The following is a 24755-nucleotide window of genomic DNA, read 5'->3' as shown; positions in this document are numbered from 1 at the left end:
TATAGTTTTGCCAGATACAGATTTCTCAGTTCGCACTTTTTCTCCCCTTTCAGCATTTTAAATTTATCATTGCAGGACTTCCCTGGTGGCACACAGTGGTTAAGAATCCACCTGCCAATGCAGGGAACATGGGTTTGATCCCTGGGCTGGGAAGATCCCACGTGCCATGGAGCAACTAAGCCCATGTGCCAGAACTACTGAGGCTCTGCTCTAAAGCCTGCAAGCCACAACTACTGAGCCCATGTGCCACAACTGCTGAAGCCTGCACAATTAGAGCCTGTGGTCCACAAGAGAAGCCACCATGATGAGAAGCCTGCACACCACTATGAAGAGTAGCCCCCACTCACCACAACTAAAGAAAGCCTGTATGCAGCAATGAAGACGCAATGAAAAGAAAAAAAAAATTTTTATCATTGCACTGTCTTCTAGCCTGCCAGGTTTCTGCTTAGAAATCCACTAAAACTCTTATTGAGGATTTGTTGTATGTGATAGGATGCTTTTCTCTTGCTGCTTTCACAATTCTCTTTGTCTTTCAACAGTGTGATTATAATGTGTCTTGGTATGGGTCTCTGTGTTTAGCCTACTTGGAGTTTGTTGAGCTACTTGGAGTTGTAGAGCTATGTCTTTCCTCAAATTTGGGAATTTTTTCTTCAAATAATATCTGTCCTTTTCATCTTCTGAGTCTCCCATAATGCATACATTGGTCCATTTGATGGTATCCCGTAAGTTCTTCTCAGACTCCTTAATTTCAAATGACCTCTCTTCAGGTTCTCTGATTCATTTTTCTTCCTGTTGGAGTCTGCTGTTAAGTCACTCTAGTGAGTTTTCCAATTCAGTTAATGTGTTTTTCTGCTCCAGAATTTCCTTTTGGTGCCATTTTACAATGTCTTTCTCTGTTTGATACTCTCATTTTGTTGCTGTATCATTTTCCTGATTCCCTTTAGGTCTTTATTCATGTTTTCCTTTAGCTCTTTGAGCATATTTAAGAGAACTTGTATTAACTTCTTTGTCTAATATGTCTGATACCTTTGTTCAGAAACAGCTTCTACCATGTATCTTCTTCCCTTAAATAGGCCACAACATCCTGTTGTTGTCGTTATCATTGTTGCTGTTTGTGCGTTTCTAGTTTTATTGAGTTATAATTGACCTATGTCACTGTATAAGTCCCATTTTTTGGTATGCCTTATGTTGTTTTTGTTGAAAACGACACATTTGAAAAAAACAGTCACTTTTCAGAGTGGCTACTTCCTTAGGAAGACCTTCATGTGCTCTGAGTTGTGGGATCAGCCATTTGTGAGGGCTTGATTTCTTCTCAGGCCTTTTCTGGGTATGTGTCTTGCTGGGTGTGTGTATGTGCTTTTTTTGATTTCCCCTTATACATGACTACTTATAAATGTCTTTATTCCTTAAGGGTCTCACCTTGATCTCTTCTCTGGGCCTTACATATTCTGTTGTATTTCTTTTTTTGTAATCTTTTGCCACAGGCATCTGTGGGTCTTGTAGTTTCCCTGCAGCTTTTACTGTTGTTTCCTGCTTCCCAGGGCTTTCCTAGCCTTAGATTTGAGCTGTGTTGCTTTTTTGCTGTCTGAGGTCTGAGCTAGGTGACACAGAGACCAATCCCTCAGGCAGCTCCCAGACAGGTTAGAACTCTGCAGATTGTTCTGCTCCCTCTGTTTCAAGGGAAGGAAGTGGGAGCTGGGCTTCCACTTCTTCCAGATCAGGGCCATACTAGGCTGAGAATGGATTGGGTCAAGGGTGAATTTAAGAAGCCATGAAATTTCCTACTGTTCTGAATGTGGTTTCTTGATTGGACCTTTACTTGGTTGTGTAGACCCTTGTTTTCCATAGCTCCTGTAAAGTTAATGTAGCCAGTCTGAACTTGTTTTTGAAATGTTTCTGTGGCTGAACAAGGGCCTAGAGCCTCTTTGTCTGCTGTCTTGCTGACATCACTTCTCCAGGTAATATTCTTTTTTGCCCAATTAATACATCAGTGATTTAACTCAAAAGACTAAAAACATTTAAAGTTTGATTTACTCAACTGCTTTGGAAAATGCAATATGAAGTTGTCAATTTTTTAAGCTAAAATTTCTCATACTGAAGTTTTCATTCTATTGATTTAGCTGCAACACTTCTTTTTACTCACAAAAAGGGAATTGCTCTTTGAAGTGGTATGAATTTCTGTCTTATTTGGGGGCAGACCGCATGGAATGGACATAAATCAGGATTGTTCTTTCACTGCTGTTGGTGTACACTTGTTAGTTTGCATATAGGGTGCTGCAATTTAGAAATTACATTTATTTGTGTGATGGAAAGATGTAGAGAACTTAGGGCAGTCAAGCAGAACAGGGTACTGACTTAGATACCGTCCTTCCTGGAGGAAGGGGAATGGGGTCATAACCATCTGAGCCTCTGGTTCTGTGATTCAGTGATTATTCAGCTGGTGTTCTGAACCCAGAATCTGTTAATGAATCCAAAGCAAACTTTCTTGTAAAATATATTCCGCAGTTATTTTGCAGAGGATTTGCTGACATCTTCCTCAATGTATAGCTGGTCAGCATTGGGAGGCAGGGAATCATCATGTTGTTAGATAATGATAGGTATGCTGTAGACCTTTATTGAGTCTTTTGGCATTTAGAGTGGACCTTGTGCCCTGAGGCCATCTTCAGTGTCACCAATATTCATTTTCATGGAGGTTCTGCTCCAGAACCTGCTATCAATACATATGGAGTTCCAGTTTGACTTAGTTGAATCCCTGAAAGGGAAATGAATGGAAAGAGGTGCTTGTTTCCAACCCATTTCTGTGCCTTTTTGACACATTAGTGAGAATATAATCAGTGAGCAGATTCAGGTTGTCATAGTGTCACACCATGGCAAAGAGCATTTGGCACAAAGTCACAAGGGTCTTTTTTAGAGGCTGTGGGTGCTCCTCCACTTTGGTCTATGTTGGCGGGGGGCTTCCTAGGTGGCGCAGTGGTTAAGAATCCGCCTGCCAATGCAGAGGTCACGGGTTCGATCCCAGCTCCAGGAAGATACCACATGCCGCGGAGCAACTAAGCCCGTGTGCCAAAAAAAAAAAAAAAAAAAGTTATACTCGATTTATGTTGGCGAGATTTTTTTTGTTTGTTTCATTTAATCAGACCTAACCTATTCTTTTAAATTAAAATTGGAGTGAAACTTTGACACTCCTGACAGTGCTTAAAACTTATAAAGACTTGATAAATGTGAAGATTTAGTGAGATGCCAAGTTGATTTTTCCATCTAGATAACTTGCATGATTCTTGAGATGCTGTTGGACAGAAGCCCTGGTAATCAACTAGCAAGAGAAGATTAGGGCCCTCTGATCTTTGTCCTTCCCCAGGATGTCTATTAGAAGCCAGTTAAGAGGGAGGGTCATTCACATAAAATAGGGAAAGATATTGGGACATGCTGATGGCCTTTAGTGTTTTTTAAGAATAGCAAAACGCTTCTTTACTATGACTTCCTGAGACCTATCATACCTGTTAGTGATTTACTTCTATCTTTGGTCACTGCAAAAGTGACTTTTCATTTTCAGGTGTCTAAAGTTGGTTTTCTGGAATCAGAGCCTGTGACAGCAGTATAGCTGCAAGTGATTTATCAAGGACACATTCTCAGGAATGGGATTGAGAAAACCAAGGCTGGACAGCAGGGGAAGGAGCTAGTGGGTCTCAGAGTCTTGCTTCAGCACCGTACCTGCTGAAGGGGACTCTGGAGCGTGAATTCACTGTGCATTGGCTCCGTTTTGAGAGAAAAGGGTAGGCCTTTTGTGCTTGGTACCAGTCACTTTTGGCTGCTGGCTACCTGGAGACTAGGGGTGCTAGGGTGTGGGGTGGGTCACAGGGCATAAGCTCTGAGGCAGGTGGCTCCCATTCAGCCAAGGGGGGTGTCTTTAGAAGGGGCAGCCGTAAGCTGTTGGCAGCCAGCACCCACAGCTCTTGGGATGGGTCCAGTGCCACTAAACCAAGTTTGCAGCAGACCCAGATAACAAATTAATTGTTTCAAGCTAGTTTAACATATTTGATTGAAGAAAAAAACCTTATTGTCCACTTTTGATATCTGTTTTATCATAAGTCAAGTGGAGAAGATACAGGTGTATAGAAAGTAGAAAATAGTAAGACACATTTTAAAAAAAATTAAAAATAAATTCTCTTCTAATTAAAATGTTACCTTTTTATTGTAAAATAAAACAGATAAAAAATATATAAAACAAATACATAGTTTAGTAAAATGTTCTCTGGTGAATATGCCTGTAACTACCACTGAAGTCAAGAATACAACTTTGCCCCCACCCCAAGAAGCCCATATATGCGCCCCTTTCCTATCACATCCCATTCTTCCCTTCTTCCTTCCAAAAGTAACCACTAATGACTTTTATAATAATGACTTCCTGATACTTCTTCATGATTTTATCATTCACGTTTAATCAAAAGAACTTGTTTTGTCTTTTAAGTTTCTTTTCTTTAATATACAGGTTCTCTCTCTATCCTTTTGTTTTCCTTGAAGATTATTTGTTAAAAGTCTGGGGCCTGGTGACCTGTAGTTTCCTTCACAGCCCTAGTGCAGTTCCAGGTGTTTTCCTTTCCTGTAACTCCTGTAAATTGTAGCTGTGTCCAGAAGCTTGATCAGAATTTGATTTTTTTGGTAAGATTGGAAGGTATGCTGTGTTTCTTTCATCAGGAGGCATGTAACGTCTGTGTGGCCGTCTTTTTATGTTGTGTTCCTAGCTCTGTTAGTTTATTAGACTATAAACTGGTCATGTCATAATTGCTTTATTTTGGTTTTTTATTAGCTGGAGGGTTTTTGTAAGGAGATGCTTCCCCTCATTTACCCAGTTGTATAGGTTGTATAAATGCTTGATGCTCGTTTTAGCCACGGAAGTTTCCCTGTAATCCTCAAAAGATGACTGATTGGTTTTTAAAATATAATAATTCTGAACTTGTGGATTTAAACAAATGGTTTCAGTGCACTACAATTATTACTGTTATTAAAATTCAAACAGTCCCATGCTTGACCAGGTGTCTGCTGAGTTCTTTTGATGTGACCCCAGTAGTCTTTGGTGGGGTTGCTTTGCTATCTTGTGTGACAAGATGTTCTAGGCTCATCTTGCACATGTTCCAGATTAGACCTGCAAACAACCATTTTCCCAAAAATCCCTGGTTTCTCTTAACAGGAAATTGCATTTCAGGAGCATATAGTCTGAGTATTAGAGATACTCACTACTCTAGATCATTGTTTTTAGGCCTTTCCAGTGGACAGAGCTGGATATATATACATATCACAAGATAAAAGATATTAGGAATTCATATTAATATATTCAACTTAGATTTAGGATTTCAGGATTACTGGGTTTTTACCTAAGCTTTTCTGTATTACATTTATCTCCTTCCTTCTCTTGTTATCAGTGGAGAAAAAAAATCGTGTCTCAGAGCCACTTTGGAAACAGGTTTATTTTAGGAATAAATATCCTATGGAACTTCTGCTGTCAGAAAAATGTGTTTTCTGCCCTCAGGAAGCTTGTAATCTAATGGGGGATGTAGGAAGGTAAATATAGGTGAGGAGATACACAGTATTACATTGTATCTGTCAAGAACAGGTGCTGGCCTTCCTCAGTGACGATTCTGTTGAGTTGTTGCTCTTAGTGCTGTTGTGCATTTCATTTGGTTGGGCCTTGGGCCTCCAATACAGATATCAGCACTAAAATAAGTCAGTATGACAAAAGATCCCTGAATGGGATTTCCAGGTCACACATACAAAATGACCGTAAATAGTCATGAAAAGAATATGTCAATATAACATGGAATTTTCCTACCTTTAAATGTACTGGCCATCTAAATTTATTTAGAAAGATAATTTGACTCAAAAAGAAATGTCTAGTATCATTTTTCAAAAGGTGCAAAGGCTGTTGAGAATCAGGGCAGTTGGACAGCTTCTCACACACTCCTCTCACTTGCACTCCCATCTCTTCTTGTGCTCAGTTTCCACCCCTTTTGAGAGGGGTGTGGAGGTGTCTGTTCCTGGCCCCAGCGGGGGGGGGGGGGGGGGGGGGGGAGCTGGTTATTGTTCTGTCCCACCATTTCCGCCATTTTCTCCCCACTGAATTTGGTCCCTTTTTCCCCAGGGGAGGAGGCAGATGGGTGGGATGTGAAGATAGTAACCCCACTGAATTTTGCATTCAAGTTGCCTTTAAGGTTTGCAGCAAACATTTGGGTGTTGAATGCATTGTAGGTACTGGCTTGGAGTGGGAGGGGCGCAGGTATACAGCTCTGGGCACCAAGCAATCCTGTGAGAGGAGCCCATTCCTTGTCAAGAAGATCTTCACTGTGGCCACAGGCTTCCCTTCGGTAGTTCACTCAGAATGGGCCTCTGAATGTACGCTCCCCTTTCTTCCATCATTCTAGTGTGTGCTGCCTGCCAGCCTTCCTGCGATGCTTTCTACTAGGGGGACCCTGGGTTTGAAGAGGGGCATGTACTTGCTATGGCACTTCCCTTCGGGGGGGGGGGTGGTGGCTCCATGGCTCTAAGGACAGGCCCCAGGCAGGACAGCCATCATTGCCAGGGCCCCACGCTTCATCCGCTGGGAGATGAACACGTCAGCTCTCTGGCCTCCACATGGCACTCTCCTAGTCCAGGTGCGTGTGATCTCTCGGGCTGTCTGGATGCCCCCATGCTCCCTCCCCATGTCAGACGTGGTTGCAGTGGTGAAGGCCACACTGTAGGGCTGTGGAGCCTTGGCAGCGGCCCGATGAGGGAGGAGTCAGGAGTCACGTATTTCCTGTTCAGGGCCTCTCAGCCAGCTCGGTGTCAGCTGCACACCATACCATCCTTCCTGGGCTTCGTCCTGTCAGTCGTGGGGGCTGAGGTTATGCGTGTATGTGTGTGTTGTGCGGTGACAGAGTCAGAGCCCCTGCCCCGATCCTGTGGTGGCGGGCTGACAGAGTCGGCTTGTCTTGATCATGTGTGGTCTGGTGGGCACGTGGGGCATAAACATGTGCTTGTTTGTCCACAGAGGTGCGTTTGGACTACAGTGTGAGCAGAGGTGCAAGAGACAAGAGTTCACTTTGGGATTTGTTGTAGGTGCTCTGCCTGGTACACGGACACTTGTGCTAAGGCTGCTTTCAGGCTGTGCTGGTATGTGTAGTAGGACCGCCAGGCAGCAGTTCTAGTCCAACATTCTCACAGCTTGCCAGGGAATATTTCTTGGGTTCTCAGCATGTGAATCATGATTTTACTTTCATACGTTTGTGTCAGGTTAGTGTTGTAGTGGCCTTATCATTCAGTCTTTTGCAGGCCAGGTAGACTTACATTTGGAGCTTTGGAATGTGCCGGTGACGTCTGCGCGTAGAGGAACTGACACAGGAGATCAGGTGCAATTTGAAGCTGCTGTTGAGGAACATCACAGAGCTGACCTGTTGTGGCCATCTGGTTCTGAAGCCACTGCCCCAGCGGGATGCAGCCCAGGGCACCTTCAGGCCTTGATCTGCTTGTGTCAGTTATGTGTCCTAATGTTTGCAGCTGGACCTTATTAGAAATGTGAACACATCTTAGAAAACAAATTGAATAAAACAAGTAAAAAATTCAGAAGGTGAATATAGCAGAAAAGAGCTTGATAGATCTAGCTGTATGGAAACCAATATAATATAAATGAAAAGACGAAGGTAAACATGATAAATGTAAATTATTCTTGAGCAATATTTAGTTTTTAATTGTGTTAAGGACAGGAAGGTTCCTTCTGACTCCGCTATGAAAATTACATGAGAAGCTGGTGAATCACTGCATTTGGCTTGCTGAATACTTTTTATGCCTCCAGAGAAAAGCTTAATTGGAAAACTACTATTTTTTTTTTTTTCTTTTCTTGAGCTATGAGAGACCAGCTGATCTCTTGGGAAAAACTAATCATGTTTCTAACCAGTTCTATGTGCTGTAGTTATCAGGTTAATCATAAAAATGCCAACTGGTAGAAAGGCTTGAGACTAAGAATGGAAAATGGAGATGGGTAGTGGACAGGCTACAAGTTACTTCCCTTAATGGAAATCTTCAGGGCTGCACCAGAGGAAGATGATAGTAGAAATTAAAATGCAGATTTCCCAAGTGCGTCTGTGTGGTTTAATTATTCCAGCATCAGAAAAAGCTTTATTTAAACAGAACAAAACTTGCTATGCATCATGTCACAGGAGTCTAGGAGTCAGCTCTGAAGACCGTTTTGCATTTTTAACTGTATTATGTTGTCTTTGACTTAGTGTTGACTTATGACCTTGGCTTTCAGGAAGTGTTTTGACAGCTGACAATGATAATAGTAGTTCTCATTTCCATGATAAAATATGTAGTGTCAGGAGTAGTACTTTAATAAAAACAAAATAAATATTGGTTGTGGTCTCATGGATACCTTAAGTCTTTATAATTATAATTGTCTCATTTTTAAAAACGTGAAACATTTTAATTGCCAAATTAATAGCACTGGAGCGCTCTTTGAAGTGGAGTTGTTATGCAACTTGACGTCACTTTTTGCAGTGCCTATCAGTGTTGAAGGCCTCTTAGTAATTCCATGTACTGTGCATGCTCTCTGCTGCTGTCTCTGCTAGGCCTGGTCTTGTTACCAGCAGGGAGTGAAGACAAGTTTTACTCTGAATTTTCAAAGACTGTCCTCAAACATACTGAGGTCACATAAATGTTCTGTCCCAAAGAATAATTAACGTAGAATGAGTTTAAATATATATTAAATGAAGATATTATACGTCTGTATATGATAGTACTTTTGTTAAAAGAAATATATTTACACATATAGTTAACTGATCTGAAGGATACATCATGATACTAATACTGGATAGCTTTGGTGATGGGATTATAAGTGTTCATTTTTAAATTTATCTGTTTTTTTCCCCATTGTTTTCCACTGAACATTATTGCTTTTATTTTCTAAGTGATCTTTAATGACAGGTATTATTTGATTTTTTTGTGTTGGGGCATGTGTGATACAAGTAGCAAGTCAATTTAAAAATCCTCAGCAGAGGCACTTTATTCTGTTTCCTACGTTCCCACAAGCTAGTGTACTGTTTGTGTAGGAGTCTCTCAGTAATTCCTCATGGGAGGGAGGGAGGGAGCCCAGCAGGCAAGGCTGTGGAACTGTGTGCGAAGTGCGTGAAGTGCTCCCCAGGAGTGGACGCAGAAGGAACATCAGTGTGGCTCTGCAGGTGGCAGCTGCAGGGCAGCTGGAGGGAGGGTGAGGCCTGGAGTCCCTGGGAGTCAGCTCAGTGTCCAGAAGCGCAGAGAGTTACTAGGATGGGAAGTTCTGTTAACCAGATCTGGGTGCTGCCTTCTTGTGACCCGTAGAAGACTCTGTCCTGTCCCGCGTCTTCACTGTTGCCACCTGAGAGTGGACGCAGGGCTGTAGGAAGCGGATGGATCACTCCTGTACAGTCAGGCCGCTTTTTGTTCTGGAGTCACTGTGACAGAAGTGAGCACCGTCAGGATTTGTTGTGCTCTGTGGAGAGTGGTGAATTTCATTATAAAGAACCTTCTCCAGCTTTTGCTCATAAGAAAAATTCAGCAGTGTTACTTAGAAGACAGCCTGTGCATATGAATCCTTCCCACGGACAGTTTCCTGACAACACCCATTTATATCTAGACATGGGGACGTGTCATAAGAGTAAAGTGATATGACACTGAAATGTGCTTACTGTAAAAGCCTGTTAGATTGAAGTCACTTCATTCACTGTCTGTCTCAAAGTCACAGAGGTTGCCTGGTTGGGTTTTATTATTTTTTTGACTGTAAGGATACAATGATTACTTGAAATGCAAAGTAAAAATCTGTTCCTGCTAAGTCTTGAACTCACAGTAAATTATGTGTTTATCTCAAAGCCAATGAGTTTTCTGTAAGCAACCGTGGTTACCTTTCAGCAGAAGGAGAGAATGATCTAGACTGTGGTTTCTTTCTCTCTGTCTCCCTAAAGATACTGAATGGAATGATTCACAGGGCCTTCTGTGGAAAAATCAGGCTTCTTGAATGTTCTGTGGAAAAATCAGGCTTCTTGGATGTTCAGCGAAAAGTAAATATTTGATTTTTGAAGATCAATATTTCTTCATGTCTGGATTGATCCTATTATAGTATAAACTCTTAGAGATTGGGGTCTTGTAAGATATTTGATATGAAAACTTCAGCATGAGAAAAAAATCCTTCTGAATAAATATTGGGGTTATTTGATTCATAACATCTGAATTCTATCTTTGGTCTGATTCTTCTCAGCAACAACAGCAAAACACCTTCACAGCTCCTTCTCCTGGTAGCAAGAACCCTTGAGATTGATGTTCTGTTCTTAAGGCACAGTTGATGGGTGCTGGCCCCTGACCCCGTCTGTGAATGGCTGCTGTGGAGTCTGGTCATGCTGGGCTTCAGGTTGGTACCTGAGAGCCATCTGTCCTTTTAGGGTGTGTCCCTAGGTCCCCAAGCGCGATTCTATTAGGGTTAAACCTTACACAGTTAGGGCTTTTGTAAAATCGTTCAGAGGTGAAGGGCATTTCTGGCCACACACTGGAGGTCTGTCTGATGGCCAAATCCCTCCTCAGCGTTGTCAGCCGCATTCCACGTCTGCAGCGTAGGGGCCTGCTCCTCACGGGGCGGCCGGTCCAGTTTACATGGTCCTATTATTAAAATTTGTCTCTGGAAACAAGTGGCAGTCACAGTTTTCACCAGGTGGTCCTAGTTCTGGCCGTGAGAGCCATGTAGAGGATCCTTTGCTGTCCCCGTGGAAGCCCTTTGGGTACGTGATGGAAGGCATTGTAGCCTACTGCAGCCCCGCAGAGTCACATCCTGTGGAGATGAAGCTTGGAATCTGTGTTTAAATAGCTCCCCAGGGGCTGAGATCCACTGCATGGTGGGGGAGACCAGCGTGTGAGAATGGAGGGGTGTGCAGGGGCACATGAAGATTAAAAAGGACTTTGCAGGGTACACAGGGACCAGAAGGCAGGGAAAGAGAGAAAGGGATCTCAGGCCCAGACCTGCGTGGGTCAATCGTTGGAAAAGGAAGGAGCCTGATGGGTTAGGGGCAGGCAGCAAGCCCTGTCAGGCTAATTGTAGGGACCTGGGCCAAGGGCAGACTGCATGTCTGGGAAGGTCACACTCAGGAATTACACATTCCACCACAGGCATTGGGGAGCCTCAGTCGGTTTCCATCCAGGAAAGCCCTGAACAGAGGGGTGTTCTAGAAGTGAGGCCCTGGCAGTTCCACAACATGGGCTGAAGGGATCGACGGGCACACAGGTGACTGGGTTTGCAGGTGAGGAGCACCAAGGGTCTAGGATGACCATACCTTCTGTTTTTAGTCAGGGGCATAAAAAGAAGGAGGAGAAGGTCTGGGAGGAAGAATTTGTTATTGATATCTTAAAATTGGGTATATTTGGGGGATATGCAAGACTGAGTCCACTTCCTAAGACTACCCAGGAAGTGGATTTGGAGGTCAGGGCAAGTTCCGTGAGCCGCAGTTCTGGATCTGGGGCTCCTGGAGCATGGTGGTTATGAAGATGAGTCTTTGTGCTTCCAGGGCATGTGCCTGGTCCACTTCATTCATGTTCTTTCTCTAGGCACTTTCGGGTGCATGTTTTGGGACCAGGTTGTTTAGGAACACCTTAAATTTTGGAAGGCCTGTTTGAACTTTATGGAAGAGACTGTAGGTGGCTTAATTTGCACTGTCCATGGATTTCTTCTTTCATGCGTTTTGGGGTGGAAAGGACCTCTGACAGGCTTTCTGGTTCCACTTGGCCCTTTACCTGGGAGGATGTTTGAAAATAGAGAAGTTGGCTTCATCATCAAGGTCATGAGGAGGATGGCAGGAGCCCAGGCCCCAGTGACCTGTCGTCTGCACTCCTAACCGGCCAAGTGCCTTTGCCCTCTTGCCTGCCCCTCTTTCACCTGAATTTGTTTGTCTAGCAAAGTGCTAGTACTTTCTCCTATGTTTGTTTGTGCTATTCATGTTTTCTGAACTATTTTAGTTGGAGAGGTAGAGGAAAAACTGTATGGCTTTCTTTGTCTGGTTTATTTCTGTTTATTGTTTGCTGCTATGGGTGTTGGGTCCATCTGCACAGCTTCTGGGTTACACATAGTCACAGCGGGTGTGGAACGCAGAGGCCGGGGGCCCTGGTCCCCTGAGCAGCAGAAGGGCCCTTATTCTTTTCTTTTGTGGTGGGGAGGTCACAAGGGTGCTACAGCCTGGTCCTGCCTCTCTGGAGAAGCCACCCTGGTGTGGTCTGGAGGCTGGCTTCCCACTGAGAAGAGTCCTCTAAGCAGAATCTTGTGACAGTCTAACCTTGCAGCCTTCAGCTTTCCGGCTCTAGTCATACCTGTCTATAAAGGAGAGGTGGGTAAAATTACTTGACTGTGTGGAAAGACCAGCCATGTAATAGATATGAAGCATTATTACAGTGTAAAGAAATAATACAGATGTCAGTTATTATTTTGTGGTATTATTTGAAATGCCCATCAGAATTTAAAAATGACTGAAGGGTCTTAGTAAGATGAAGTGTTTGACAGCTTGAAGTTCTGTGATTCAGGGAGTCTGTATGGGGAGCGTGTAGGGGTCGGTGGCTGGAGGGGGTCACCACAGGGGCAGAGACTTGGAAGGAGCAGAGCTTCTCCTAAGCCCCACAGAGCACATGCCCGCCACATCCCATACCTCCCTCTTCCCTGCTGGAGGCAGATGGGGCATGAAGCCAGGTGGGGCACAGGGCAGGAGGCTAGGAGATGCTCTAGCCCTGCCGATCGTGCTGCTGGTGGTGTGCAGGATGGGTTCGTAGCCAAGTGTCATTCTGAACAACCCCCTCTCCCTTTCCTGTCTGAAAGCTGGGAGGGGCTAACAAGGGTTCCTGAGTGCTCTGAATCTCCACGGGCAAGTCTGCTGCAGCAGGGAGTGTGGTATCCAGGCTCTGACAGGTCACTCACTGGATCAGGACACACTGAGTTTTCACCTGTGTTGGGGGTTTGTCAGTCCCAGCTACAGGGGCAGCTCCTGTTCCTTCTTGTCTCCTTGGATAGTAATAGCCTCTTGTCCTTAGGAAGAAGCAGGCAGGGTTTCCCCTTTGGGTGGGGACTGGGCCGGAAGGGTGGGCTTGGCCCATCATGGGCAAGAAGATGAGATTTACTCTCTTGCTCAAAAGTTCTCCCGTTTCAGAGGCAAGGACCAGGAGTCAGGCTCTCCTGTCCTTTAATCCCAACCAGTCCTTCAAAAACAGGCCTGTTTCGCCTTCCTGCCCATGGCCCACCCAGGTGAGTGGGCAGCATGGCTAAGCAGCTGATGAGTTTCCACTTCCCCAAAATGTGGGCAGAGCAGGCTCGGCACGGGCGAGAGTGCCATTGGGGGCACAAGGGCTGGGTAGAGTTGTGTTGCGTTATCCCCAGAAGCTTGCCAGACATAGGTTTGGGGTGTTTTTCAATAATGGCTTTGTTATTTGTAATGGCTGCTGTTTCTAATGTTTATTATAACTTCACAAGAGTCGGTTGCCTGTTGGATTTTGGGAGTGAATTTGTCATCTTGTTGAGATGAACCTGGTATGTGACTCTTTCTCCCAAAGCCATGTATTAATTCATCATTATTGATGGGTGTGTTTTATCTCTCTCTCCATACATACACACTCATGTTATGCCCTATATATAAAATACATCATGTACAATATATAACGTGTAATTTGTACATAATATATAGTCTTTATATGTCGGGAAGATGTGGTCACCTGTTCCTTGTAACAGTCCTTACCAGTTCAGAGTCCTTATCGCTGAGCTGTATGTTGGCCTTAGGAGCTGTCTGTTTTCTTTTCTGGTCACCCTGTTGGTGTGTGTTATGACTTTCTCTCAGGGTGAGGTGGAGGGTCAGTGGAAGAGGCCACAGTTCTTTTTGTGAGAGGAAGCTCTGTCACATGTGTCCAACAGTGAGATGGATATCAAGATGAAGAATGGAGGCCAGCCTGGCCATAGACCAGTGGACATGAACTGGATGCTGAGGCCAGGCTCACACAGGCTGGGCATGTGTGGACTGAGGAACGGCAGCCCCTCACCCTCTTTCTCAGGGTTTCCATTTAGCTCAGCATTACAGAGTACCTCTTAACACTAGAGCCCCGTATTTGGTGCCAGAGGTGTAGGGATGATATGTATTTCTCGTGCTCAAGGAGCTACCCAGCCTGGTGGAGACAGAAAAGTGGAAAGTGAGCTGGGGTAGCAGGTGCTGTAAGAGAGGGCTGCATGTGACTGGAGCCCTGTGGGGCCAGGGCCCAGGCTGGCTATGGCGTTGGGCCCAGGTCCAGGTGAGGGCGTTGCTGGCAGGGGTATCTTGTGGAGATGCTCAGGATTGGCTGGAGCATGGGATTTGCACTAGGATGGAGGGAGATGAGAATGGGAAGGGAGGCAGCGGCTGGACCACTACAAAAGGCCATGGATGCTCCTGAGGGTGAACTACATCTCCAAGACAGTGGGGAGCCACTGAAGAATGTTGAGCAGGGAAGCAGCCTGATGAGATTTGCGTTTCAGAGAGCCACTTCTGTGCCCCAGACCTTTGATAAGTGCTCTGGTTACCTCATAATAAGTACTGGAAATGAACTTCATGTTCTGTAGATAAGTAGCCTTTCCTCGAGTGTCTTTTCCACTGATGTCAGACTTCTAGTAAACGCCAAGTGGGCTTGTGCAGCCAGACTGCCTCATTGTCACATCAGGGGTAATTGTGAAGATCGTCCCTTTCAGCCCAGCTCTGCTGCCCAGCCCTGCCAGCTGCCCAGGGGTAGGCTCAGCCTTGGATCTCTGGGGGTTCTGGGGCCTTTCTGTGCTCTTGCCTCTACACTGTGTCTCCATTAGTATGGAATAGTTAGTGCATAGGCATTTTTAATATTTAACCAGCACAATTCCTGATTTTAAGGGGCCTATCACTCAGAGAGCTGTGTTGATAGCATAGTATTTCTCAGTGAGAAATGAATTTTATATCTTGACTGAGATTTACAGTTAGAAATAAATGTTCTGTTGTGACCCAGTGCACACATACACACCACTGGATGGAAGTTTTTATTTTTTTCTTTTGAAATATTTATTTTTTTATCTAGGCTGTGCCAGGTCTTAGTTGTGGCATGCGGGATCTTCGTTGCCATGTGGGGGATCTTTAGTTGCAGCGTGTGGGATCTTTAGTTGAAGCATGCGGGAGCTGCTTCCCTGACCAGGGATTGACCCCGGGCACCCTGCATTGGGAGCATGGAGTCTTAGCCACAGGACCACTAGGGAAGTCCCCTGGGTGGAAGTTTCTTGAAGCAGTCCTCACCCTTACTAAGATGTACTCTTTCCCACTGTTAGCAAGTATTGGTTATGATCTACTACATTAATTTCAGGGCTCACTCATGGGTCACAATCTGAAGCTGGAAAACATTGTCCTGTAGGAACTTACAGTCCTAGGTACAGGACGCTGCTGGGCCTTTCCTTCTGTGTGCGTGGAGCGGAGGGCACAGGGGGACACGTGCAGCTGTGTTAGGTATCACAGGGAGTCTGGGCTGGGGTCACCATCATCAGGGAGCCCATTTTTCCTTTATTCACTCGAGTTGACCGTATTTGTCGACTGTCCTGGATGATTCCTGCTGTGGCAGTGCTCAGTGTGGTGATAATACCTCCGAGTGATTCCTGCTGCGTCAGGCACTTTACGTAGACCTTATGTAGTTTAGTGTTTGCATCAACCCTATAGGGCCACTTTGATTGGGTTGGCCAAAAAGTTCCTTTGATTTTTAAGTAAAAATAAAAGACACATTTTTTTGTTTTCACCAAGAACTGTATTAAACAACGTATTCACTGTTTTGTTCCACTACCTTCTGCCATTTTTCAGGCAACTTCATAATTTCATTTTCCCAAAACTTTTTATCTTTTTGAGCAAAGAACTGTTCCAGGTGCCTTTTACAGTCTTCCAGGGAATTGAAATTTTTTCCATTAAGAGAGTTTTGTAAAGACCAAAATACATGGAAATCCAAAGGTGCAATGTCTGGTGAGTATGGCGGATGAATCAGAACTTCCCAGCCAAGCTGTAACAGTTTTTGCCTGGTCATCAAGGAAACATGTGGTCTTGCACTATCCTGAAGGAAGATTACGCATTTTCTGTTGACTAATTCTGGGTGCTTTTCGTCGAGTGCTGCTTTCAGTTGGTCTAATTGGGAGCAGTACTTGTTGGGATTAATCGTTTGATTTTCTGGAAGGAGCTCATGATAGAGGATGCCCTTCCAATCCCACCATATACACAACATCACCTTCTTTGGGTGAAGACCGACCTTTGTTGTGGTTGGTGGTGGTTCATTTCACCACCATGACCTCTTCTGTTCCACATTATTGTACCATATCCACTTTTCATCACCTGTCACAATTTTGTTTTTTGTTTGTTTTTTCACAATTTTGTTTTAAAAATGGAAGGTTTTCATTGCATTTCAGTGGAGAATCACATGTGGAAATGTGGTCAAGAAGGGTTTTTTAGCTTAACTTATGTGGAACCCAAACATCAAAGTGGTTAACATAACCAAGCTGGTTCAGATGATTTTCAGCACTTGATTTGGATATTTTGAGTATGTTGGCTATCTCCCGAGTGTTATAACGTTGGTTGTTCTCAGTTAATGTCTCGATTTGATTGCTGTCAACTTCAACTGGTCTACCTGACCGTGGAGCATCATCCATACACTGCACAAATCTTGTTTTGTGTGTTTCAGTTGTATTTTTACCTTTCTTGAAATAATAAAGCATAATATGCCAAAAATGTTGCTTTTTTTCTTTCACCTTCAAAATTAAAATGGCTACACAAAAATTCACCAATTTTGATAAGTTTTTTAACAATGCACGGTGATATGACAGCTGTCACAATCCAATCTAACAAAATTGTTTCAAATGAAGTTAAAGACAACTAAGTGCTACTAGAGCCATCTTACAGAAAAATTCGAATGCACCTTTTGGCCAACCCAATATTATTCATAATAAAAATGCAAAAGGTGATGCTCTGTCCATTTTCTGTTCTGCCAGAGTGGCCGAGAGAAGGTTTGGAATGGTCCATGGAGCTGTCTGTTTTCTGTGAAATGAGGATTTGCCTTGTTTTTAGATGTGGGCAATGTCTCCTTCATGGTTTTTGATCCTTCTACCTTTTCTCATCAGAATATGCAGCAAAGGTTTTCAGACTAAGCTAGTGGCTCCAGGAAGGTCTTGCTGTCCTTGAGAAACCAGGTTCCAGTGGCGGAGGTAGAGATGGCTGCTAGGGAGGCTTTCCTCTGGGATTTGGATGGTTCCAAATTGCTGCCTGTGTTCATCTCACTCTGATGCTTCTTGGGAACAGTCTACAGAGAAATTGACATTGAGGAGCCAGGTCTGTGAAATGCAGCTAAGACACGGGATGATGTAGTGTGCGCTAAAATCGGGGCCATCGCCAGGGGCCCAGCGTTCCATCCCTGTGCTGCTGGACCCCAAACCACAACTTGATATTGTCTCCTCTGCTTCGCTGTGGACTGTGCTAATCCCTTGTGGAAACAACGTGCCTTCCATTAGGCAGACCTAGGCTGTCAGAACCCAGATTCAAGGAACTGCTCAATCAGGGAACAAACATCTTTTTGCTAATGCATGTTTTTATTTTATTTTTTAATTTTTAAAATTGAAGTATAGTTGATTTACAATGTTGTGTTAATTTCTGCTGTACAGTAAAGTGATTCAGTTATATATATATATATATATATATATATATATATATATACACACACACACACATTTTTTTAACATTCTTTTCCATTATGGTTTATCATAATTTACTGAATATGGTTCTACATGCTATATAGTAGGACCTTGTTGTTTATCCGTTCTGTACATCTGATATTTCCAACCTCCCACTTCATCCCTCCCCCAGCTCCCTCCTTGGCAACCACAGGTCTGTTCTTTATGTTTGTGAGTCTGTTTCTGTTTCACAGGTTCATTTATGTCATATTTTAGATTCCACATATAAGTGATATCATATGGTATTTGTGTTTCTCTTTCTGACTTACTTCACTTAGTATGCTGATCTCTGGTTGCATCCATGTTGCTGGAAGCATATATTTTTATTTATGAGGGGAGATTTGTTATAGTATTCCTTAAGACAGCAGGAAGTTCTATATAGGCATACCTTGGAGATATTGCAGGTTTGATTCTAGGCCACCACAATAAAGTGAATATCACAATAAAGCAAGTTGCGTGAATATTTTGGTTTCACAGTACATGTAAAAGTTACGTTTACACTAGACTGTAGTCTGTTAAGTGTGCAGTAGCATTATGTCTAAAGAAACAAGGAGTATACCTTAACTTAAAAATACTTTATTGCTAAAAAATGCTAATCATTATCTGAGCCTTAAGTGAGTCATACTCTTTTTGCTGGTGGAGGGTCTTCTCTCAGTGTTGCTGACTGCTGACTGATCAGGGCAGTGGTTGTTGAAAGCTGGGGTGGCTGCAGCAATTTCTTAAAATAAGACAACAATGAAGTTTGCTGTATTGATTGACTGTTACTTTCAGGAACAATTTCTTTGTAGCATGCAATGCCGTTTGACAGCATTTAACCTACAGTACTTCTTTCAGAATTGGACTCAGTCCTCTGAAACCCTGGTACTGCTATATCAACTAGGCTTATGGAGTTTTCTAAATCCTTTATTGTCATTTTGACAGTCTTCACAGCATCTTCACCAGGAATAGATTGTATTTCAAGAAACCACTGTCTTTGCTTATCTATAAGAAGTAACTCCTCATATGTTCAAGTTTTATCATGAGATTGAAACAATTTAGTCAGATTGTCAGCCTCCACTTCCTAATTCTAGTTCTTTTGCTGTTTTCACCACATCTGCAGTTACTTCCTCCACTGAAGTTTTGAACCCCTTAAAGTTATCTCTGAGGATTGGAATCAGCTTCTTCCAAACTCCTATTAACAATTGATATTTTGACCCCTTCCCATGAATCATGAATGTTCTTAATGACAACTAGAATGGTGAATCCTTTCCAGAAGCTTTCAATTGACTTTGCCCAGGTCCATCAGAGGAATCACTGTCAATGGCAGCTATAGCCTTATGAAATGTATTTCTTAAATAATAAGACTTGAAAGTTGAAATGACTCCTTGATCCATGGGCTGCAGAATGCATGTTGTGTTAGCAGGCATGACAACGTTAATCTCATTGTCCATCTCCATCAGAGCTCTTAGGTGACCAGGCGCATTGTTGATGAGCAGTAATATTTTGAAAGAAACCTTTTTTTCAACAGTTGGCTTAAAATGTTAGGTAAACCATGTTGTAAACAGAGTTGCCATCATCCATTTCTAGAGCATAGGCAAGGTAGATTTAGCATAATTCTTAAGCAATCTAGAATTTTCAGAATGGTAAATGAGCATTGGCTTTAACTTAAAGTCACCAACTGCATTCCCTCTAACAAGAGAGTCAGCCTGTCTTTTGAAGCTTTGAAACCAGGCAGTGACTTTTTTTCTCTAGCTGTGAAAGTCTTGGATGGTACCTTCTTCCAGTAGAAGCCTGTTTCATCTACATTGAAAATCTGTTGTTTAGTGTAGCATCTTCATTAGTGATCTTAGCTAGATCTTCTCGATAGCTTGTGGCATCTTCCACATCAGCACTTGGTGCTTCACCTTGCACTTTTATGTCATGGAGATGGCTTCTTTCCTTAAACCTCATGAACCAGACTCTGTTGCCTTTAAATTTATCTTCTGCAGCTTTCTTACTTCTCAGTCTTCATAGAATTGACGAGAGTTAGGGCCTTGTTCTGGATTAGGCTTTGGCTGAAGGGAATGTTGTGGCTGGTTTGGTCTTTTATCCAGACCCCTAAAACTTTCTCCATATCAGCAACAAGGCTGTTTTGCTTTCTTATCATTCCTGTATTCCCTGGAGTAGCACTTTTAACTTTCTTTAAGTTTTACTTTTGCATTCACATCTTGGCTAACTGGTACAGGAAGCTAGCTTTTGGGCTCTCTTGGCTTTCACCATGCCTTCCTCACTTAGCTTAATCATGTCTAGCTTTTGATTTAAAATGAGAGATGTGTGACTCTTCCTTTTACTTGAATGCTTAGTGGCCATTGTAGGGTTACTCATTGACCTAATTCTAATTCTGTTGTGTCTCAGGAATTAGACCCGAGGAGAGGGACAGGAGAACAGCAGAGCAGTCAGAACACACACAGTATTTACATTTAAGTTTGCCATCTTACATGGGCATGGTTTGTGGAACTCCAAAACAGTTGTAAGAGTAGTATCAAAGATCACAGATCACTGCAACAAATATAATAATAATGAAAAAGAGTGAAATATTGAAAGAATTACCAAAATGTGACACAGACATGAAGTGAGCAAATGCTGTTGGAAAAATGTTGCCAATAGACTTGCTTGTTGCAGGGTTGCCACATACCTTCCATTTGTAAAAAATACAGTATGCAAAAGCACAATAAAGCAATGTGCAATAAAACGAGATATGCCTGTGTTGTTTAAAAGGACATTGGATTTAGCCCAATTTTATGCTCCACCTAGACTAAGCTCTGCATGACTTGTGACATCTGAGCTGTAATTGCTGCTTACATGGAATGATGAGTTGAACTAGATGGTGTCTTAGAGCACTTCCTATTCCCAAATGCCACAGTTTTGTTCAAGTGTATGAAATCAGTTTGCAGTTCCTCCTACGTGTATGTGTTGTTGAACTTGGGGTGTTTCCACAAGCAGTAGCCTCAGGGCCTCTGCAGGATAGACCTGCCGCCATGTTCTCTGCAGCAAGTGTGTGGGGTCAACGTAAAAGATGGTGGCGTTTTTTGATGTGTAGCCATATTTTTACCTACCCTGTTAGAAGAAGGGAGGATTTGTTTGTCAGCAGTATCTTTTGCTGAATGCTACACTAAATTCAGAGGGAAAATGCAAATAAAAAAGCCTCGCCCTTGAAACTGTTAGAATCTGTGAAGGAGACGTGATAGATGAAGAGCACAGAGCATGGCTGACCATTGAATGTTCATCAGTAGCAGCCACACAGGGCTGGGGTCCTGGAGCTGGGAACACTCTGGCTCCTGCAAGCCCTAGGGCTTCCTGGGGCGAACTGGACCCAAGGCAGATCCCACAGCCTTCCCCACCTTTCCTGTCCCTGAGGCTGTGGAGAGGAGGTCAAATGAGATATTCCCCCAAAAGAGGCGGTGTGTCATCTAGGCCTGTGGCGGTGAGTTACAGTTCAGAGGCCAAGGCCTGGCCGCTGCTCATCTGAATGAAATGAGTCTCCCTGTGATGTGTCTAGCTTGTGCTGTGTGGTGTGCGCCTTGAGGACAGCGTTGGGTGTAGGGACAGAGACTGTGGGCCTTGCAGACCACCTGCCATCCGGCCTTTCGCAGGAAGTGTTGCTTCTTCATGGCAACAGGGAGTAAACTCGCGGACACCACTGTGGATTCCCCGGCCAGTGTCTCGGACTCCTAGGGTTCAGGGAGCAGGGTGTGGGCATGTCTCTGTGTTTATTCCCAGCTGTTTTTATCCTTTTTAATGGCACATTTGACAGCCCGCATCCTGGTGGTGTCCTCTACTGCCACTGTTTCACTTGTGGTCCTGTGGGGGTATGTTTATTGTCTTTTAAGCAAATGCAGAAATCCCTACTTCTGACTTCATTTTCTCATCACAGCACTTGTCACACTGACTTTGTGTGCTTTGTGAACTTTACTAAAAACAGCTGAGTCTCAAAACTAACTCATGTTTATTTTAAAGTTTATGTGTGACATTATACATGCATGTATAAATAAATATATGTATATATCTGCCTCATGGGAATGAAAATGTGTGTCACAGACTGTGTGTGTGAAGTTTTCTTTGGCCTCCTGCAGTTACAGGACTGTGCAGGTGCTGAGCTCTCTTTGTTGCTTGTGTGGGGACGAATCAAAGAACTGATTTTTTCCCTTTTACTTGTTTAGAATCGGAAGATTATTTTTCAAGTAAGCTACAACATAATTCAGTGATTTATCTTTGGATTCTTTGTTCATATTTTAATTTTCAAAGATTGGTATATGTTAATGCTCTTTTTTTTGGCCATGCCGTGTGGCATGCAGAATCTTAGTTCCCTGGCTAGGGATTGAACCTGTGCCCCCTGCATTGGGAGTGTGGAGTCTTAACCACTGGACTGCCAGGGAAGTCCCTGTGTTATGCTTTTTGAAGAAAGATACAAAAAGTATTTAATGAAACAAACTGAAATAGCTTCCTTTTTATATATAAGCAAAATAGAGATTTCTTAAAATATAGAAAATCAGTAACTTGCTTTTGAGCAACACCCTAGCATTTTATGTGGTTTAAAACTATTTTGTGGGTTTTATTGAAATAAATGTTACTTTTGATTACTCTGCATACTTTTAGCTAAAATGTGAAGTCTGGCTTATTTACTCTTTACTTTTTTTTTAGAATAGGGATTTTAAGGCTAGCTAAGCTACTTATAATAATTATTTTTTAAAATTTTCATTTCTTTTAAAATATGTGAACAGTTCCATCCTTCTTTGATAATACATCTATATTTATAAATATTCTAACTGTTTACATATTTTCTACCACAAGTGTAATCTTCAACTGTGCAGAATTTGCTTTCACCTTTCTTAGAGGAATAAGATTTGGAGGAGGCACTCATGTTTTCCCTGATTATTATACATAAATTTTGGCTGTTCTGTTACCTTCTTATCCACACAGGACTGTCTCTGGAGGATGAGAAAACAGACAGAAGGAGGGTAATGTGAAGCCTGGCTCGAATCCTCTGCAGGCCCTGACACCAGAGCTGTCGGCCTTTGCGGACCAGCCTGGTGTGGACTGATGGCTGAAGATGGGAATAGGCTGCTCCATGGAAATGGTTAGAGTCTCTGTCTTGCTTCTGTGAGAAGGTGCTAGAGCCAAACTTGCTGGAGTCTAGATCCTCACTACTCAGATGTGGTCCAGGGACCAGCAGCATCAGCATCCTCTGGGAGCTGGTTAGAAATGCAGGATCTCAGGCCCTCCCTAGACCTGCTGACCCAGAAACCGCATTTCCCTAGGGTCCCCTCAGGATGCACGACTGCCTTAACTTCAGGAAGCTTGGGTCCAGGTGGTTGTTTCCCAGATGGCCAAGCATCAGAATCACCTTTGGAGCTGGTTAACAACTACAGAATCCTGGTCCCACCCCCCTCTGAGATTGACTTACTAGGTCTGGGGTGACTTGGCCAGATGTGAAACCGCTGGTCTGAAATGGATCACCCCTAGTTCATGGGGGCCTTTTGAGAAGGAAGGTAAATCATCTGCTGAGTGTGTGTCAGAAGGGCCCCATGTCTAGCCTGCTGTGAGCTTCCCTTTCTCAGGGCCTCCATCCCTGAGTGGACGTGTCACTCTTGAAGAGCCCTGGAGGCCTGCAGGCCACTGGACCGGCACGCCAGACACTGTCTGCAGCTCAGCTGACAGGAACGCAGATTTGCAGGCAGTCCAGCTACCCAGCCTCCATCTCCTTCTTTTCTAGTTCCTATGGAAACAGATTGCAGGGAAACTGGGCACGGTGCTATCTTTATTCTGCTTTGGGGATCTGAGGTCTGTTTGTTACCATGGGAACCAGAAGGGAAAGGGATGGTAGTGGAGTAGCTGTATTACTCTTCAGTCTCAACAACAGCTTCGTCCTACACACAACCCTCTTCTGCCCAAGTGTACCTCTAGGCTCAGGGCCTGTGTGGTTGAGTGTGGCTGGGACTCACCCCTGGGGCGGTGGGTGGGGGAGGGGAAAGACAGGGCTCGTAGCACACCCTTGAGGGTGCCAGTCACTTCGTTTTCTCCCAGGCTGCCATTTCTAGGTGTTGGTTTAAGTTACTGAAGTGTCACCCTTAGCTATTGTTTCTTATATGGTTTTGTTGAACATAATAACATGTTTTTATTCAGAGGAAGTGAGGAGTTGAGTCATTTCAATAGGAGTGATTTCTCTGATAGGAATCCCTATGGTTGGTGGGTGAGCTGTGAATATTGCCTGGCTCGTGGGTTGGGGTGGGGATGAGGGCCTTGTGGGGTGAACAGCAGGGCTAGGGGTTCAAGTCAGATGGAAGTCTTGGCCTGCGGTGAGGAAAAAGAAGCACACCTGATGGTGACCTTTTTCAGTAATTGTTTGAGGATGAGAATATTAAACTCCATCTATCAGGCCCTAGATTTTAACTTTGAATGTTCACCCACGGAGTGGTGTTCAGTGGACCCCACTCGCTTACAGCCCAGTCGACTGACCACACCATCCACATGGCTCCCAAAGGTCTGACAGCCAGGGCAGTGTCACCCCTGCCCTTCTTCCTTGCTCCCCATTCCTGCCTTTGCTGTGTCTTGAGGGCCTGTTGGGTGTTCGGAGGGTGCGTCCAGGCCGTTGTGTTTTCTCAGCACTGCTGCCTTACAGTTACATGAATGCCTCACTTGACAGGAGAGGAGACTGAGGCTCCTAGAGGCTGTGTGGCCTGCCTGGGTAGGGTGGTGGGCTGCTTAGCAGAATGGTCATTCTGAGCCCCATCTTTTGACCCCAAAGCCATGCTCGCTCCTCTGAGCACAGCACCTCTGTGGAGTAAGCAGCTGTGTCAGAGCCAAGGGGGGTTTGTCAGCCCCCACCCTCATCCTCTGTCGTGGCCTCTGACCCCAGCCCAAATAAACAGCCAGCTCCTTACTCTTTAACATTAGTCTTGTGTATTTACTTATGGTTGTTTTCCTATTTCAGTGTATTTATCAATGTATTCAATTTTTTTAGTCAAAACAGACAAAATTT

General features: G+C 43.8%; 1 protein-coding gene across 14 annotated transcripts in view; it reads left to right on the top strand.

Annotated features, from left to right (window-relative positions):
- LDLRAD4 (low density lipoprotein receptor class A domain containing 4) overlaps window positions 1-24755 on the top strand; it is a 291731-nt gene that overhangs the window by 96168 nt on the left and 170808 nt on the right. For 11 of the 14 annotated variants that reach the window (XM_057698964.1, XM_057698962.1, XM_057698959.1 and 8 more), the window contains one exon: window positions 22697-22853. The exons of 2 other annotated variants lie outside the window; for them this stretch is intronic. The gene's annotated coding sequence lies outside the window, so the exon portion shown is untranslated. Of the gene's footprint in view, window positions 1-297; window positions 366-22696; window positions 22854-24755 lie in introns of those variants that run through there. One more of the 14 variants, XM_057698969.1, reaches the window with a different exon arrangement.

This window comes from Hippopotamus amphibius, chromosome 11 (assembly GCF_030028045.1).
Source record: "Hippopotamus amphibius kiboko isolate mHipAmp2 chromosome 11, mHipAmp2.hap2, whole genome shotgun sequence".
Lineage (NCBI taxonomy): Eukaryota > Metazoa > Chordata > Mammalia > Artiodactyla > Hippopotamidae > Hippopotamus > Hippopotamus amphibius.
The sequence above is the reverse complement of the archived record's forward strand: the minus strand, read 5'-3'. Positions and strand labels throughout refer to the sequence as shown.